Source organism: Cynocephalus volans, chromosome 2, assembly GCF_027409185.1.
Source record: "Cynocephalus volans isolate mCynVol1 chromosome 2, mCynVol1.pri, whole genome shotgun sequence".
NCBI classification, from domain to species: Eukaryota; Metazoa; Chordata; class Mammalia; order Dermoptera; family Cynocephalidae; genus Cynocephalus; species Cynocephalus volans.
In genome coordinates this window covers 119,838,100-119,857,590 of record NC_084461.1, presented here as the reverse complement: position 1 = coordinate 119,857,590, position 19,491 = coordinate 119,838,100, and positions in this window count along the sequence as shown.

The following is a 19,491-nucleotide window of genomic DNA, read 5'->3' as shown; positions in this document are numbered from 1 at the left end:
CAATTACCCAAGTCCAAGCTCCTATAGTCTCTTACCTGGAACAGGGGCAGACCCTCCCACTTCCACCCTGGTGCCCTGGGGCCTGTTCCCTGCACAGCAGTTGGAGTGAGTACAAGATTCCCAGCCAAGCAAGAGGGCCATGCTGGCACAGGAACTTCCTAGCATTTATGTGGCATTGTCACTTAACAACACCCACTCTCCGCCAACAAATATGGCTAATATTTCTTTCTTGCTTTTTATTTTATTAAAACATTTTTTTATAACTTCAAGTTGAGCCTATCTACCAAAAAGTAAGCTAAGGGTCAAAAGATTTGGGTGCTGGTTGCTTAATTTGCTGTGTGACCACTGAGTTTCCCCAGCTGTAGAGCAGAGTTAATCTAATCTGTTTCTTCTCTCTTGCCTGCAGTTGCTATGGAAATAATTTATATAAAATATTCAGAAATCACAAGAAGCATAAACATCTAAAGCACTCTCATGTTTCACTGACATGAAGTAATAAATTTGGATATATGGACATCTGGTTGACAATGTGATATTCTAAGATTTAAAACAAATTTGATGATGTAATTAAGTACCTAACTTTCCACTTTCACTTGTATAGAGGACAAGATCCCTCCCAGAATCTATCTATATTTATATATAGAGTTGGCCACATGGTCACATAAATCACGGGAAAATTTGGAGCAGATGTTGAGGAGCCAGCATTCTCCTGTAAGGACTATATTTTAGTGGAAAAATGACACAGAGCAGACTTCCTACATGTTTCACAGATAGAGTAATATAGCTACTTGAAAGGAATATTTATATTCTAGATAGGTTGACTTTTAATCAACAAATGTGATTGTTTTACTATGGTCTGGTCTCAGATGAGTCAGACAACAGAATGCACAGGCATTTCTGGGCGGGAGGGGAGTGGGCCACGCGGGGAGAAAGCTTTACAGTACCTTGTCTGTCTGTCAGTGTGGTCTGGAGCTCTTTCTCCTGTTGCTGGTAATGGAGATCTTTCCCACGGCCTTTTCACAGCAGCCTCCAGAGGCTTACAGCCTCAGACACTACTGTTTGGGAGAGAAGGGGTAATGTGAGTGATACCTGAACTTGCACCAATTACAAAAAACAACCCTTTGGCAGTATACATGCAGTTAAAGATTTTTGAAATCCTGTTTTACTGGTGTTTACTTCTTTCAGCCTGTTTCATCTGAAGTCATTGTTTTGAACCTTGTTTGGAATAATTTTGCAGACATGATTTTCTAGGGAGGAAGAATGTCTTTCTGAAGACAAACACCTGTGCTTCTGAGATAAAGTAGGTGAAGTTCTGCTTCACGTGGCCTCTGGCTCTCCTGCTTTTAATCCTCCCTTTCATGTTACCGAGTGGAGCATCACAGAGCCATAGTCCAGATTTTCTTCTTCTTCTATTTTTGTAACTTGGAAAATGAAGAAGTAAAGCTACCGCATTCAACGTGGGAGGTCTGGTGGATTAATGAATTAGAAAATGACTTAACCCAAACAGTGACTCAACTGGATTTTCTGACATAGAAGAAGGTTGTTTAACTCTGCTGATCTCAAATCAGGATAGGTGTTCTGAATAATTGGAAATCCCGTCCTCAGTTGAGCAATGATCTATGATTTCAGGGGAGAGTTGGGATGGGCAGACAGAAGAGGGTCTGTACCAAGTGCTCCCTAAGAGCATGTTGGGGTTTGAGGCTGGGGGAGCTGCTGAACATGCTGTTCTTCTTGCACTGAGCACCTGGGGGCAGAAGGCCCCTGTTCTTCCCCAGGAGAAAGCAGCCACAGACCAGCCCCTCAGTAGCCTGGGTTCAGTCTGGCAGAGTGAATGATGAACAAAGAAGGACAAGAATGCCTTAAATCCGAAAATCATTTTCTGGTTGAGGTAATGCAAGGATCACTGAAGACAGCATAGATATTATCAACCTGTGTTATATACAGACCTGTACAAATCTATTTAAGTGTCAGAGCCAAAGCTAGATCATGCTGCCTTTGTCATTTACCATTTCAAATATTTATTGAGTGCTTCCTATGTACTAAGCACTATGCTAAGCTCAGTGATCATATGATTTCCACGTTGTTTTCATCAGCACAGTGTTATTCGTTATACATTTCTGGGTGAAAAAGAGTTTGACTCACAGAAATACACACAGACTATAAGAACATGCAACAAAATATTAGGTATGGCTCTTTGGGTAATGGATAATGGGCAATTTTTATATTTTTCAATATTTTACATATATATGTATAAACATACCACTACCCAGGATATGTTTAACTCAGGCTACTAGGAGAATGTCCTCCCAACAGTGAATCACCTACAATTAACAAGGGCAGCATGTTATTTGTTGCCATCACTACACAAATCTTTACAGACTGGTCACTTACTGCATTTGCCACTGGAAGCTGTTGGATCTACAATTGACAGGTTTCTACTTCTTAGGAAGCCCCCGCACATAGACCCTCTTAGATGTCTTCCTACCTTTGCAGTACTCAGTCCCTAGGTGGAAAAACTTGGAGCAACAAAGATTCAAGTCCCAGAAAACCCATATGTCAACACCTAATTTGTTTAGATATATTTTATGTATGTAAAAATGGACTTCACTTTGAGTTCAAAACCATCATGAAAACCAGTTGCTATGGTCTGAATGTTTGTGTCTCCCACCCGCCCCCCCTTCATATGTTGAAACCTAATCCCCAATGTGCTGGTATTAACAGGTGGGGCCTGTGGGAGGTGACTAGGTCATGAGAATGAAGCCCTCATGAATAGGAAAAAAAGCCAGAGAGTGCTTGTTTGGCTCTTCCACCATGTGAGGACATAGCGAGAAGTCTCTGTTCTGTGAACCAGCAGATGGACCCTCACCAGACACCTAATCTGCTGGTGCCTTGATCCTGGACTTTCCAACTTCCAGAACTGTGAGGAATAAATTTCTGTTTATAGGCCCACCAGTTTATGATATTTTGTTACAGCAGCCCAAACAGACTCAGATAACAGTCCTTCCATTTTCCACCAGAAAATGGCATCATGCTGTTGCTTTTCATCTTTTTTCTTGGGCCAAGGTTAGATAAGAGACATAAACATTAGGCAATTCCTAAAACCCAAGGTATACAGAGACACCTGCTGCTGGGAACACTGGGGACTTCAATGAATAGCATGAGGGTCACATCACTGGTGAGTGATGTCCAAGGACTTAACTCTTTTAAAATACTGATTGCACTAAGTAAGCATTTTGGGATTGCACTTAACTGTTTTTATCTGAAAATGCTTGCAGAGCTTGCAAGCAAAACAAAAATACAGATGAAATATTTGGCAAATTAGGGAAGACCAAAGGGCATCTTACTGCAGGGAATGGATGTGTATACTTGTTCTCAGTGAAATTTGATGTTGTCATGAATATATCCCAAAGTCACATGACAGTTTAATAATTTTCTATAGTCTAAGAAAGCCCGCCTCACTATTGCTATAAAGTTCACGGCACAAAAGCATATGAATATTATTTTTGCCATGTAGTCAACCAGTGGAAAATACAAGTTTTGAACTTGGACCTGCCAAAGCCTACCTCTAAGTTATGTTTTGATTATCTCAGCACAAATTTTCTTCCTATGTTTGCTAAACAGGGTAACATTGCCATGGATACTTTCCACTGTCCGTAACTTCCCTTACACATGCTGGCACACTTTCTTTCAAAGCTACCACATATGATATCAATTGAGCACATTAGCATGTTATTTGTTCTTAGCATGAAAGGGAAATTGAAGAGAGAGGAAACATAAAATGGAGACGAATGGACGGGGTGGAGACACACATTGTGACTCAGAAGGTGTGCTGGAGGCGACCTGACCCTTTCCTAGCTCACGTGGCCTCCGTGTTTAGGCTGATCAAAATCACTTCCTGTGGGAAGACATGGAATAGGTGAAGTGATACATCTGATTGCGCCCGCTGACAGCAGGGGCAGAGAGAGGAGATGGTGGCGCGCAAAGCAGGTGCGAGACCGCTTTCTCTGTGCGCACTGAGGTGGCCGCAACGCTGTCTTCCCCTCCTGCACATGCCTGGGCCATGTCCGATGGAAATGGAGGGCCTATCTGGGAAACGGCAATTCTGAATTGTATTTGGGCTAATCAGGGAGGCTGTCAGACTACACGAATGCATCCAGGTACTTCTGCTGGGCTGCGACAAGGAGCACAGCCCATTAAAGCAAGTGTTCCTGTTCTGGTGATGCCTGCACTAAGAGCTAAATGTCGCCGCAGTCTGTCCGCTTCTCTCCACCTCCACGGCCACGCGGAGGCTCAGCGGCTAACGCTGCAGCGTCCCCTCAACGCCCTTCCTCGGTCCCCCGTCGCCGTTCTCCAATCCATCGTCACTGCAGCCAGAGTCATCTTTTAAAAATCACAAACATGATCATGGCTTCACTCTGCTTGAACACCTTCAGTGCTCTGCATTTTACTCTAGGACAGAATATCAAATCCCTCGTGTGGTCTGTGAATCCCTACGCGGTGGGCTTCTCCACTCCTCCTCGCCAGCTCCCTCGTCCCCCTCCGGGCTCCGTTCACACCACACTGCCCCCACGCCCTCCTTCCCAGACACACTGGCGCCCATCACGCAGGGACGTGGCACACGCTCCGCCCTGTGCCCGGACGCCCTGCCCTTCTCTCCCGCGTGGCGCTGCCGCAGCACCCGCCCTCCCACAGCCCGCCCTTCATTCAGACCTGGGCTCCTCACGTCCTCAGAGAAGCCTTCCCTGGACCGGGGTCTAGGCCAGGCCTGCTTGTCATTCGCGGAAATAGAACCCTGTTCTTTGTCTTCATGGTACTCATCCGACTCGTGATGAGACATGAAACAGATAACCATACTGCTGAGGCCGTGGCTCTGGCGCGGGAATGTAAGCTGCATAGGAGCAGGCACTGCTTTCTATTCACCATTTTATCCTTAGCTCCCAGCACAGGGCCTGGCACACGAGGTGCTCCATAGGCACTTGTATGATCTCAACTTATGCCCTCCAACCTGCTCAGACAACAACCAGCTGGGATGAGCAGTTTGTTGCCTTTCCCTCTTGTTAACCTTCCCATTCTCCTTTTATGTTTCATCTCCAAAGAGCTGATTTTGTCAAAAACTAAATAAATACTTTCTTTTAGAAGTGGTTCTCCTTAATGATAAATCATGCTTAGAACCAGGAATAGAAAGAGGCGGTATGGTTTTATCTCTTTATCTCTATTTTCCATCTTGAATTAACAATAATATCTGGCCGACTCTCAATCGCTCTGTTGGCAGGCTTAGACTACGTGGCTGTGTCAGATCATAGAGAATTCAGAATGGGCCCAGGTTAGAAACCAGAACCTGGTCAACTAAGCTCCCTCTTACAATCCAAGCCACCCAGAGCCAAGTATCCCCTGTGCCTGGACAGCCAGAGGCGTTCACACAATACCAAACCAAACACAAGCAAACAGGTGCCGAGGGGCTGCTCTCGGCAATCCACATTCCCAGGAGCTGTGGCACGAGGATGACACAGTTAAGAACGGTGAGAGATCTTAAGGCTTAAGGCCACATTGAGCCAGAAAGAATATGAATGCAAATAAACTTAATTGATATTAATGGACAAGAAGGAATCCCAGAGGGTGTCAGCTTAGAAACTGCCTAGGAGAGAAATTCAAAACAGCAAATATCTCTATACCAGGACTGGTTATAGTCAATATTGTTGACTTCATATATTCATTTGCAGAGCATTTTGGTAAGTGGGGGTGAGTCAGGAACCCAGCTTTTGATTAATTGATTTGGAAACTCAGAGACATATGGTGAATTGCCCAAGTTCTCAGAGCAAGTCGGTGGCAGAACCAAACTGAAGAACTTTCTCTAATTACAGCCAGTTCAGGGTTCTTTTGTTTTGTTTTGTTTTGTTTTGTGCTGTTTCTGCATCTGTTGAAATGTTCATGTGAATAGTGTCCTTTATTAATATGGTATATTGCACTAATTGATTTCTGGATATAAAACCATGGTGTATAATTTGCTTTGTTGCTGAATTCACTTTGCTAATATTTTGTTAAAGATTTTTTCTGGTTTTTTTTTCTTTTTAGTAAAGAAGCAAGAAATCTAAAATTTATTTATTTTTTATTTTTATTTATTTATTTGTTTTTTAGTTTTAGTTACAAAACAAGTCTTAATACATTTTAAAAGACTAAGAGCATAGAAAATATGTTCTCACCACAATAACAGAAGGAAATTTAGAAAATTCACAAATGTGTGGAAGTTAAACACTCTCCTTAATAAACAATGGGGAAAAAGAAAAATCAGGGAAATTAGAGAGTACTTTGAGATAAAAATCAAAGCACAACCACAACATATCAAAATTTATAGGATGCAAGTCTCGTGCAGTGTTTAGAGGAAAACTTATACTTGTAAACACCTATATTAAAAATAAGAAAAATCTCAAATCAGGAATGTAAATTTCTACCTTAAGAAAATAGAAAAAGTAGAGCAAACTAAACCAAAAGCAAATGTAAGTAGGAAATAGCAAAGATTAGAACATAAATATATGAAATAGGGAATTAAAAAACAATAGAGAAAATCAACAAAAGCAAACGTTGATTCTTTTAAAAGATCAGCAAAATTTGCAAACCTTTCTCTAGACTGACCAAGAAAAAAAGGGAGAAGACTGAAATTACTAAAATCAGAAATAAAGCAAGGGCATTATTACATTGTTATTATGATTTTTTGTGGTGGTAAGATTTAGTTTCTTTTTCCTGCTCATTTGCATTTTTGTTCTTCTGGTGGGTTTTGTTCTTTCTTGTGTGTTTGTGGTAGCGATTATTGTTTTTCAGATTCCAAATGCAGAACTTCCTTGAGGATTTCTTGTTGGTCTGGTCATGTGGTGGTGAACTCCAACAGTTTTTGTTTGTCTGGAAAATACACTATTTCCCCTCATTTCTGAAGGATAGCCTTGTGGGGTATAGTATTCTTGGCTGGCAGGTTTTTTTCTTTTAGTATTTTCAATATATCATCCCATTTTCTTCTGGTCTGTAGAGTTTCTGTTGAGAAGTCTACTGTTAGTCTGATAGGAGCTCCCTTATAAGCCTTACAGGTGACTTGATGCTTTTCTCTTGCTTCTTTTTAGATTCTCCCTTTGTCTTTGAGCTTTGCCAGTTTGACTATAATGTGTCTTAGGGAGGATCTTTTTGAGTTGAATCTGGGGATCATTTCTCTCCCTACACCTGGAACTTTTCTGTTATTATTTTGTTGAATAGGTTTTTTATGCCTTTTCCTTTCTTCTCCCCTTCTGGAACACTCATGATTCAAATGTTTGTGCACTTAAGATTGCCTGCTAACTCTCTTAGATTTTCTTCATTTTTTAAAATTCTTTTTTCCTTTTTTAGTCCACCTGGGTTATTTTGAAAAGACCATCTTCAAGATTAGAGATTTTCTTCCGCTTGTTCTAGCCTGCTGCTTAAGGTATTGGTTGTGTTTTTTTATTTAATTAAGTGAATCTTTCAGTTCCATGAATTCTGCTACATTCTTTTTTAAGGTATTAATCTCTTTGTAAATTTCCTCCTTCATATCCTGGATTTTTTTCTCTTTTCATTATGTTGTCTTACTGAGTCTTCTTGTAGCTCAGTGAATTTCCTTAAGATTGTTGCTCAGAATTCCTTTACAGTCATTTCAAGGGTTTTCTGTTCTATAGAGTCTGGTATTTGAGAATTATTGTATTCTTTTGGTGGTGTCATATTTTCTTGGTTTTCATATTTTTAGTATCTCTATGTTGATGTCTGTTCATCTAGTAGAGCAGTTGCTTCTCCTGTTACTCTGGAGTGGGCTTTGAGGAGAGAGACATCCTTTTCTTTTTCTGGTCTCTGCTGGTGACTCTCCTCGTGTCAATGCAGTTGAGTGCCTGGCAGACCACCTGCATGGTGGCTATGGCTACTGCTGTGGTATTGAGCCACTTTCTTGGCAGCCATGGCTGTGGTGGTGACTGTAGTGGGCCACTCTCATGGAAGTGGTGTTTTTAGAGTGCTCTTTCCCTGCTTCCAGGCAGGGGGTGCTGTCCTTGGCTCCTCCCTAGGACCCTGGGCATGCTGTTTTGCCTGCTTCTGGGTAGAGGGGGCTACCCTTGGCTCCTGCCTAGGACCCCAGGTGTGCTGTCTTGCTTACTTCTGGGTGGCTCAGAGTTCTTTTAGTTAGCCCACAACTACAAAAGTTGTGGTGCAGGGACCACCTGTATTAAAACCACTCCAGGTAGTCTGTAGAAAACACCCTTACTCAAATGCCTCTGGGGATAGGACCCATATGAGTGCATGTGCATGTTCAACAATGTTACCAAGAATTCTGATGCCCACTAACATGAGAACCACATAGCTAGACTTACATTTTTGCCTTGAAAGCTCACATATCTTCAAATTTTATTCTTAAAACTGGGTTTTTACTTTTTTTAGGATTGGGAGAAAAAAGGACGTAGAATGAGGCTCATGGTCTTCTTGAATCTCCCAGTTGAAGTCACTGGTATTCGGGCTGAGTAAAGGGATTTCTACATTATGAGGACTTGGGGAGAGAAGGAGTTTACTGCTAAAATTAAAGGAATCAGTTTAGATGTGGGAACGGCATTCTCAGTGGGTTCTGGGGGAACTGATCCAAACCACTTCTGAGACTGAGAGTCTGAACAGACTTTTTACAGCCTAAGGGATCAAACAGTGGAATCCAGGGCCTACCATTGTCTCTTAAAATATTGCTTCTGATCCATTCTCTCTCTAATCTCCTTTGGAGACTCCAGTTACACTTATGAAAGACCTAAGTCTCATTGTGTTCACTCTGCCTCTTACATTCTCTTCTACATTTTTCTTTTTTCCTCCATGCCTCATTCTGAAATTTTTCCTTTTTCTAAATGACACTTCTCAAACTTTAATGTCTTTAAAATCAACCTTGGAATCTTATTAAAAAATAATTATGATTCACTAGGTCTGTGGTGGGGCCTACGATTCTGCATTACTAAAAAGTTCCCCTACATAAAAAGGACATTACGTTAAAACTAAGGAAATATGAGTAAAATATGGGCCTTAGTTAATAATGTATCCATACTATCTTTGTAACCTTTCTGTAAATCTAAAGCTATTGTAAAATTAAAAATTTATTTTAAAAAGTTTCAAGTTTATGCCAATGTTGCTGGTCAAAGCCTGACCGTTTCTTCCAGACAGCCTCAATTACGTAAGTAATAAACCTTTCATACCCTCTTCATGTGTGTATATGGTGTTACCAATCTCAACGTTTGAACCAAATTTTGTATAGGAATCTATCCTGCTTCTTTAGGGTGGTTAAAATAGACTACATGTTTGTCTTAGTTTTGTGCTGCTATAACAAAATACCACAGAATGGATAATTATTAAGAACAGAAATTTATTTCTCACAATTTCAGAATCTGGGAAGTCCAAGATCAAGGCACTGACAAATTTGATTGTTTGATGAGGATCCAGTCTCTGCCTCCAAGACGGCACCTTGAACACTACATGTATGTCCTCAGATGTCAGAAAAGTATAAGAGCACAGACCCAGTTTTGCAAACCCTTTTTATAGTGACATTAATCCATTCATGACAGTGGAGCCCTCTGACCTACACACCTCCCATTCGGCCCCACCTTCCAACACTGTTGCACTGGGGTTTAAGTTTCCAACACATGAATTTTGGGGACACATTCAGACCATAGCAATGTTCTATTTAAGAGACCAAGGTTATGACACTTGATTAACAAAACCCAAGTATACACTATTTACAAGAGATGTATCTAAAACGTAGAAATAAAGGTTGAAAATAAAGAATTGAAAAAGATAACATGGAAACCACTAAATATATTTGGATTTTTCTATAATAATATCCAAAGATAAAGTAGACTTTAAGGTAGAGTGCATTATCAGAGAAAAACAGTGACTCTTTTGAAAACAAACAATTCAGATGCACAAGCTCTTTCTACCCTGTTGTTACACTATATATATCTTCCATTTTTAAGGCTGCCTCTGGGCCAGAATGGCTGCTGAAACTCCCAGCCATTCCAACACATTCCAAATACAGGAAGGAGAAGAAAGGAAGATAGATTCACAACCTCCCTTTAAAAACACTTTCTAGAATTTGCAAGTACTATTTATGCTTATAACCCATTGGTCAGAACATTCACACCTAGATCCATAGAAGGCTGGGAATAAAGTCTTTATTTTAGTTGACCATGTACCCAGCAAAAAAGAGGGGGGGTGTCTATTGCTATACAAGGTAAATAAAAATCTTATGCAAATACTAAAATAAAGAGAGAGATTTTGATCTTATCTTATTTAATGGGCTTCTTTTTTCAGCCCCAGCCTATCACTAACAAACAAAAAGACAAACACCTCCCTGGGACTTCTTTTTGCCTATATGCCTCTGGAATCATATAAGTTGGGATTGCATGGGCTGGGGAGGAACACGCAAGCAAGCAATTAGTAAGTTAAGTGAGCTTTGCATCCATACCCTAAACATATGTTTAATGAATAGGCTACAGAAAAGTATGTTTAATGAATAGGCTACAGAGATTTTGCTTTTCAAGTTAAAATCAGTGAGTTGCATGGAAACCGAAGTCATTAATAAGTACAGTTCTATTTCATGTAGGATGTCCAAGTCTAAATCAAATGCAACTGCTGAAGGGCCAGATGTTATTCCCATTGCTATATTTCAGTGTTTTCCTGGAAGTGATCTCACCCTGATGGTAATGCTGTTGTCCAACTGTGCATGCTATTTATATCTAGAATCCCGGCTTTCAGGTTTAAAACACACCAAATTGCAAATAGCTATTGCTTTGAATGATGAGCTTGTTATGGGGAATTCAAGCAGAATCCTCGGGCTGTGATGGGTTAATTTTTATGGCTGTCAAGACAGGAGGAATTTATGTAACTTGTAAACATGGGGGTATGTAGTTACAGAGTTCTAATGCATGGTTCTGAGAAACACCTCCTCATTAACCACTGTGGGAATCAAAGGCTTCACTGTCCCCTTCTGTGGAGAAAAATGTTAACTGCAATTAATATCTCCTGCAGATTAAAACTGTATAATCTCAAAGCCAAAAGGAATATATGGTCAGAGCCATAAACAGAGTGCCAACCCTTAAAAAAAAAAAAAAAAAAAACAGATGATGATGCCTTTCATCTGGAGCATTTTCTTGTTTCTGATCTTTTTAAATTTGGGGGTAAAGAGAGGCATTACAAAATAAATAAGTAAATAAACTGTTTTTGAAGAATATCATAGTTTTTTTTAAAGGATAATTATACCACTTTGGTTTTATGCATTCATCTCACAAAAACATTATCTGTATGAAGAAGTGAAAACAATTCAGTTATTAACATTTATAGCTATGTACACTTGCAATAGTTCACATTATAAATGTGAAATGTGAAATAAACATTTTTTTTTTTAAAGATGACCGGTAAGGGGATCTTAACCCTTGACTTGGTGTTGTCAGCACCACACTTTCCCAAGTGAGCCATGGGTCGGCCCTGAAATATAACATTTACATGATTCTTACGTTGAATATCAATATGAAGAAAACTAATGCCTAAGACTGTTAAAAACAACAGCTATTATAGGAAGCCATACCTTCCTATGAGCCAGGTCCTGTGCTAAGCGGTTTGTATGTTTTATCTCACTGAATGAAAGGAGGTTCTATTGTTAGTCCCAATTTCAGCAGAGGAAAGGGAGATGCAGGGAAAGTATATCACTTGCCCAAACCCACGTGGCTCTTGAGAAGTGGAGCTGGGACAGGAGTCCAGGTCTGCTGGCTCCAGAGCCCATCTTTTTAAGACTGGATGGCACAGACTGAGATTAAAGGAGATATAACATGTTACCAGAGCCAAGCCCAGTGGCTGGCACATAATGAGCTGCCAATAAAGGCAAAATGAAGGACATTGACACACACACAGACCAAAGCAAGCTGCAACTCACTTGCCTTCCCCATCACTGAGGGTTCATAGAGGAAATGAAAGGTAATGGGAACCATCTCATTGAGGGTCCCTTTTGGGTTCTACCTCTGGGTTCCAACCCTGCCTCAGTCACTGAGGGGCTGGATGGCTGTGAACTAATTACTCCTCCTCTTTGGACTCTACTTTCTTTTGTAAAAGGTAAGGATATGGCTAGAACAATTCCTAAGTTTTTCCTCTGCTCTGAACTTCTAAGTCATTTCTAAGCTTTCGCCTGTAAAGATTAGTCCGAGAGCCCAAGGAGGCCGATGCCAGCCTGCAATAGGTAGAAGGAGATTAATTGCCCTGTGAAAAAAAGGGAGCAATGCTCTCTAAGGGTCAGCATTTTCCACAAAGGAATGAGCTGTGTATCAATGGCAACTGGTTCCACAAAGGAATGAGTAACTGGCTGTGGTGGCAAAACTACAAGTTTCTAGTGTAGGCATGACTCAGAACCAGAAGGCCAGTGCAGACCTTTAGAATAGCAGATGGAGTAATTGAATTATTCCAGCGACTTTCACAACCCTGGGCCATTCAGACTCAACTGAGTCAGTCAGTACTGGAAACGCACCAGGGGCTACTTGAGTGCGGAGGCGGAGGCTCTGCAGTCTGCTCAATGGCGCCCACTAGCGGAATCCCGGCGCGGGGGTGGGTGTTCCAGCAGCTCTGCCCTGCTGAAGCCCCGCGTCCACCCACGCATCTCGCTGATAGGGAAACAGAGGGAGAAAGAGGATGTGCCTTGTCCAAGGCCACCAGCTAGTTACAGGCAGAGATGACCTCTTGGCAGCCTTTTCTTGACCGGTAGGTAAAAGGATCGCAGCCCTCCGCACGGTGTCGTCCGCACCACTCTCAGCCAGTGAGCACACCGGCCATCCCTATATAGGATCTGAACCCGCGGCCTCGGGCGCTCCCAGCACCGCACTCTCCCGAGTGAGCCGAGGGGCCGGCCCAGCCATTTTGTTCTATGAAAAGAAGTTCTCTTCTGTACAATACACTAATTGTTCCTTATCATAACCTGTCACGATATTTATTTGTTTCAAGATACTGATCACCATATTAAAATAAAGTGCAAGTTACTTCATCCTTAATCCAAGGAAATATAAAATGTCCAAAGACAGCCTTAATTCTTTTCATTCTGTCATGATGTAATAACTGCAAATAAATGCTTGGAATCTGTTCTTCCATGAATATTTTATTGGAATCAAATGGTTTATAGAAATAAACAATACTGAGAATAAAAAATATTGGACAGATATTTTGAACTTCTCTTGAATGATCAGGATGCATACTGCAAATTCTCAAATATCAAAAATCTGATGAGATTCACCAGATAGTCTCAAAATAAGTGTGTGGTAGTAATGCCGTTTATCTACTGGATAATCAACCAATATATTTTTTAAATTAAGCACATTTGTGTTCAAATAATGTATAAATACATTAGGGAAATAAAAGCATTCCATGACCCAGTTCTTATCCTCAGAGAGGTTGCACATCCTCACAAGAAAATGAGATCTATACAGAGGACACAATATAAGACTATAATTCTGAGGTAATTTAAGTGCCCCAGAAAAAGATCTAAGGGAGTTTAGAGAAGAGGCGCTGAAAAATCTAGAAACTAGGGGAACTTCATGGAGCAAGGAGGACTCAAGCCGAATCCTAAAGGATGGAAAGGGTATTTAAGTAGAAGGAAAGGAAGAAAGAATGTGCAGGGCAGTCATAACTTGCAAAGATGCACGGTGATGGCTGAGGCAGGAAGTGTTTCATGGAAAGAAAGAGGGTATTCACAGTAGTCCTGCCATGCGTCATCTCACTGTCACGTCAGCATCTCAGACCTCACGCATGTTCCCAGCTGGCTTCCTTCTTGCCTGTCTGTCGAGCCTAGAACTCCTGGTCAAGCTTGTTGACCTTGCTGCCTCCCTCGGCTCCCACTCCTGGGCAGCAGATGCTGCTGGAGTGGGTGGCAGAGCCTGGCTTCCCGGGCCCAGGTGCTTGACAATTCTTGCACTTATTTCCCATGTATCAGCTGCAGCGGCCATCCCAAACCATTTTTCATTTCAAGCTCATGGTCATTCTTTATTATCCTTACATTTTCCACATTTTCCTTCTGAGATGAGATAACATCTCAGAAGATTTTGGCTATTCTACATGAGCTCCCCAACATACCTTGTCCCCACTTTAAACTGTTTCTTGATTGCCACTTATTCTCCTCCTGAGTTCCAGACCACTCCCTCACCTTCGCACATCACTTTCTCAAGCAAGGCTCTATCAGCGGGCCCTCTGGCCCTCACAACTGCAGTCCCTCACAGAAGAGAGCACTATCCTTGCTTTGGGACATCCTGTGCCTTAGGTGAATGTGAAACATACAAGGGAAAAAATCTCTATCATACATATTCAGACCTGGAGCTCCTGTGATTCCCAGAGATTGGGAGTTAGAGGTCATCCCAGAGGCCATCCTCAGAGGAGAATGGATGTAGATGAGAGTTTCCCAGCAGTCAAGGTCAAACAGTCATCACTTAACTTGTCTGAGTTTCAGTTTTAACACAAGCAAGGAGCAGGAACAAATGAGGTAGTGAATGCGAAAACAAAAGGTGTCTTGTTCTCTTTAAAAGAAACACACCAAGGGATGAAATTCCCTGAACTGTTAAAGGGAGGATTTATGTGTAGTCCTTTTACCTGTAGCAAAGCAAAGTTTTCCTTTTTTTTTTTTTTTTTTTTTAACAAGTGTTTGAGAAGAAAGGGACAAACTGGAACTCTTGACAATGAAAAAATGTTCCAAAAATATTTGATATTGATCAACACAAGCACTAGTCATTTAATAGGTGATTTTTGTTTCAGAAACCATGGATGAGAAATCCCTCTTCCAACTACCATTGCTCTTAAATGCTATGTTGGAACAGCTGTTGCTATTTGTTATTGAAAATGTGGGGGCCTCAAGCTAACCTGAATTTATCTTCTCTCATAGGATTCTCTCTGCTTGCTCCAGCACACTGCCCACTCTTTGCTCTTCTCTTATAGCCCTTTTCTTTCTGTATGGTTTGGCACTGGTAAAATATAAGGACATGTGTAGAGTGCTCACAAAATACAAAACATACTAATGAATGTGGGAATTAGGGATGTTTCCTTGGCTCAATTGTTTTCATTATGTCTTATTTCTCCTCTAACTCTTCACCAAAAGTTTTAAATTGCACAGACCATAAGGAAAGTTTTCAATGAGACTGTAATTAGTTAGATAAAGCTTCCGTAAATTAAACCAACAAAATGAAATCTCCTGAAGTCCTGAGAAGGTGCCAGTAGCTGCAGACTCCCACAGCATGACGAGGTCTGCTTCTGCTCCAGTTCAACCCTTGGAGTCAAAGCCATCTTAAATTTTTGTTCTGTACTAGGAGGGCATGATGGTTAATTTTGTGTGTCAATTTGATTAGGCCATGATATCTAGATATTTTATCAAACACCAGTCTAAACGTAGTTGTGAAGGTATTTTTTAAAAGATGAGATTAACATTTAAATCTGTAGACTTTGAGTAAAGCACATTTCCTTTCATAATGGGGTGGGCCTCATCCAATCAGTTGAAGGCCTTAAAAGAAAAAAGATGGGGGGCCCCTCAGAAAAAGGGAATTCTATTTCCAGACTGCCATTGGACTCCAAGATACAACATCATTCTTCCCTGGGTCTCCTGAAGATTTTGGACTTGCCAGCCCTTATAATTGCATGAGCAAATACCTTAAAATAATTCTACCTATCTATCTATCTATCTTCTTATATACCCACTATTGGTTTTGTTTCTCTGGAGAACTCTTTCTAATACAGATGAGTACTCTTGTTAATTTCAGAGAGAAAACAACATCTTCAACAGAAAGAAATTATCTGAATTTGGAATCACAGTAGATGCTTCCAGGCTGGGACTGTTACATTTTCCTTCAAAACTTCTGTTTACCTTGTTGTCTGACTAAGGTTCAATTCAGGTAGGGTGATCCACTTTGAAGGTCACGTCTTCTCTCTTTTATGTGCAACTGGTCCAACCAAGTTTCTTTGCTTGATAGTTCCTACTTAGCAATAATAGAAATGATTGCTTTCTATCTCTGATATACCTTCTCATAAAAAATTTCAAAGTAACTTTTGAAAACAGATAAAAACACGACGGCATCTAGTGCTTACACCAATGTTTTTAAACATACAATAATTACTTCTCTATCCTCTCTTATGGTGTCCAACAGAATTATTCCTACAGCAGTCCTAGATCTCCCTAGAGTCAAATGAAATTTTAAAACTCCAACTTTATTGTTGGAAGCAGGAAATCAGGGGGATTCAGCTTATTTCCAGGGCCCTCGAAGTGCTGCACAGGCTCAGCCAGTTACAGGACAACCCACACTCCCTGCACCTGCCTCACTCGCCCTGGGTCCACAGTCACCCTCAGTCTCCGCTTGGGGCTTTACGGCTCCCAGGTTCTCAGTCTTCCCTGACTTGCTCTCTTTCCTCCTCATCTTCCGTTCTCAGCATGCTGATTCAGTGCCTAGCACACACTGTACACCGAGCGTGGGATGGACTGAGCCATTGAACAGTGAAGTATTATTGTAACCGGCTTTGAAAGTCATTCTTGTTGGCAGTTTCTTTTTTGAGGAGGTGTCAGTAGCAGGAGAGGCATTTTAATCCCTGAACTGCCTCGCATAATTTCTTCCATGGTCATAGTTTAGTTATCCCTCAGTAAAGATGTTCAGCTGGTCTGAGTCAATCAGAACAACGGAGCCAAGAATGTGTGTGTTGTAACCTCTGGCAACACTCTGACCATGTCTGTGTGTGGTGTAATTTCAGGGTTCAAAGCTCAGTGGGCCAAACACATCTGTTTACCATGGTTTGGGGTAAGTCTATGTTTCCCTAGGTGGCCCTGGACTGTTTGCTTTCTGTTGGTCAAAGTACTAGCAGATGGTGAAACTGGGTGAGGAAATTTGCCCACTGTGATTCTATAAGTATTGGGTAGAATGAAGGCTGTCTATTGACTGGGGTTGGTACATGTTGGAATCTTAGAATCAAATGTATGGGAACTGGCCTGTTTTCTAATGTGGGAACTTTGTAAGCAAGTTTTTCATAATGGTTTTTATGAATATTTTTAATCAGTTTATTTAAAGCAGGATTAGTAAGTGTTTTCACATGCAGGTTGGAAAAAGACGAATCTCTGCATGATTTCTCATAGATGAGTTGTGGGCCACTTTATTCCAGTGAATTAAACTCTTTCCTAGACTGGGACCTCTGTAAGCCAATGTTTCACAGTGGTTTTCAAAGTTTATTGCATTTTGTTCAAAAAGCAATTAAAAAAATTTTATACAGGTTGATAAAAAAAAAGACACTTTACATAATTCCTGAAAGATGCATTGTGGATTGCTTAATTCCAGTGAATTAAAACGTTTCCAGAAGTAGGAATTCTGTAAGCAAGTGTTTCTCAGTAGTTTTTGTGAGTATTTCTTACCAATACATTTAAAGTGGGATTAATAAGGACTTTCACACATTCAGGTTGTACAAGATGAATCTCTGCATGATTTTGAGAGACGCATTGTGGGCTGCTTTATTCTGGACTCTTAGAATCAAATGGTCATTTCCCAAACAAAATTCTCAGGCAGGATTTTAGAACCAAGCAACTCTCATTTGAAAAAAAAATGGATTTAAATAATGAGTAGGTGTAGAATCTTACCACCTATTGTATCCTATTGGGTACAAAGTTTTTTTGTACCCAATAGGATAAAGAAAGCCTTTATGGGGAAAAGTTTATGTCTAGTCTAAATGTCACTGGCTAGAGTGATATTATTTCATTTTGTGTAAATGATACCAGTGTCTGTTGGCCAAGAAGGTATGCCAGAGACAGAATCAATCAGTTACAAGAGTTCTTGAGAGCAAATTTAGGTAAATATTAATAGTTGTAAGTGGTAAAGGTAGACACTGTAATTTAATAAGTTGTGAGAGGTAACCTCCTCATTTTGATCCACTGCCCTTACCACACAGTAGCAAGAAAGAGAGAGGACATTTACATTCTACGTAAGTATGTATGTTACATATTTCCCATGGGCCATGGATCTGATAGCCAGATATAGCCACACGACTTTATGTAAGTACTGAGTACAGTGAGTAGAGAGGTACACTGCTAGAAGAGTTAAATGTCTTTGACGTTTTATACTGCATTCTTACAAAGGCATATGGAGTTTTGCATCATATTCCATAAGATGTCCAAGTTTGTTTTAACATTAAAAATAATGGCTATGGATATCAGCAAAAATGGTGAGGTAAGAACCTCTGAAAATTTTCTCCTCCATAAAAATAATGAGAAATTTGAAAAACTGTCAGAATTAACTTTTTCAGAGTGTTAGAAATTAGCCAATCCTGGGAGTACTTATTCAAGAAAAATGGTTGAACCGTGCTAAGGACAGTCAGCTTTGTGGCATCTTGACTCACTCTAATCCATCCCCACTCACCAGCCTACATTTCCAGTGAATACTAGTGGCCTGACAGCAACTAGGGGGAAGCAGAGTAGAGCTGGAGCTCTTTAAAAGCTCATTCTCAGGAACAGTCATTATTTCACCTGTCTGCTAGTTCCCTCAAAGACCCCGCTTAGAGGCTGTCTATATTTGAAGTGACTTGGAGCTTGCCTGGTGCAAATAGCCATTTACTTGGGGTGATTGTTGAAAACAATTACAAACAATTGATTAACTTTGCAGCTGCCTGAGATGGTGGATAAAAGTTGGTAATCAATAGAATAACCAAAAAGCTTAAAAGGAAAAGTTGAGAATGAGATGTCCAGAAGAGCTTTGAAAAGCTCCTACATACTCCTGGGAATTTAAAAAGACAAAGCCATGTGAAGGGCTGTGCAAATGCCTGGAGCTGTGCTCATGCTCAGGAAAGACCTGATAAGGCCCTAAGCTCTTACCTTGGGCGGACCTTGAAGCTTTGCACAGACAAGCAGTGAAGGTTTAGGCCGAGTTGTAAATTGCCTGGCTGATGTTGAAGGCATGCCTTAGCACACCCAGCGAGACTCTCAGCAAAAACAGGGAGACTTCCTGGTTGCAGGGGTTTAGAGAAATCTCTGTCTAATTACTAACTGGCCAAACATCAGCAGACCTTAGTGGCCATGCATGACAAAAAATACAGCCTTTACAGAATTAGTTACGAAAGGTCTCTAAACAAACAACTACTCCAACAAACAGCAGCAAGAGACCTGGGGAGTTGGGGCATGGGGAGGAGAAAATCAGATTTCCTAACTGGAAGTTTTTTCCTTTTAGTGAGAATTCTATATCCAGCAAAATTATCCTTAAAAAATGAAAGAGGAATTAAGACATTCCAAAATAAACAAAAACTGAGATAATTCTTTGCTAGCAGATCTCTCCTCAAGAAATGCTAATAAACTACTTAAGACTGAAATGAAAGGACACTAGGTGGTGACTTGAATCCACATGAAGAAATAAAGAGTATCAGTAAATGTAACTGCATAAAGAAAGTAATAATTATAAATCCATGTGTTGATGTTTCTTAGCTGCAAAAGCGAGTCTCTAAACAGGG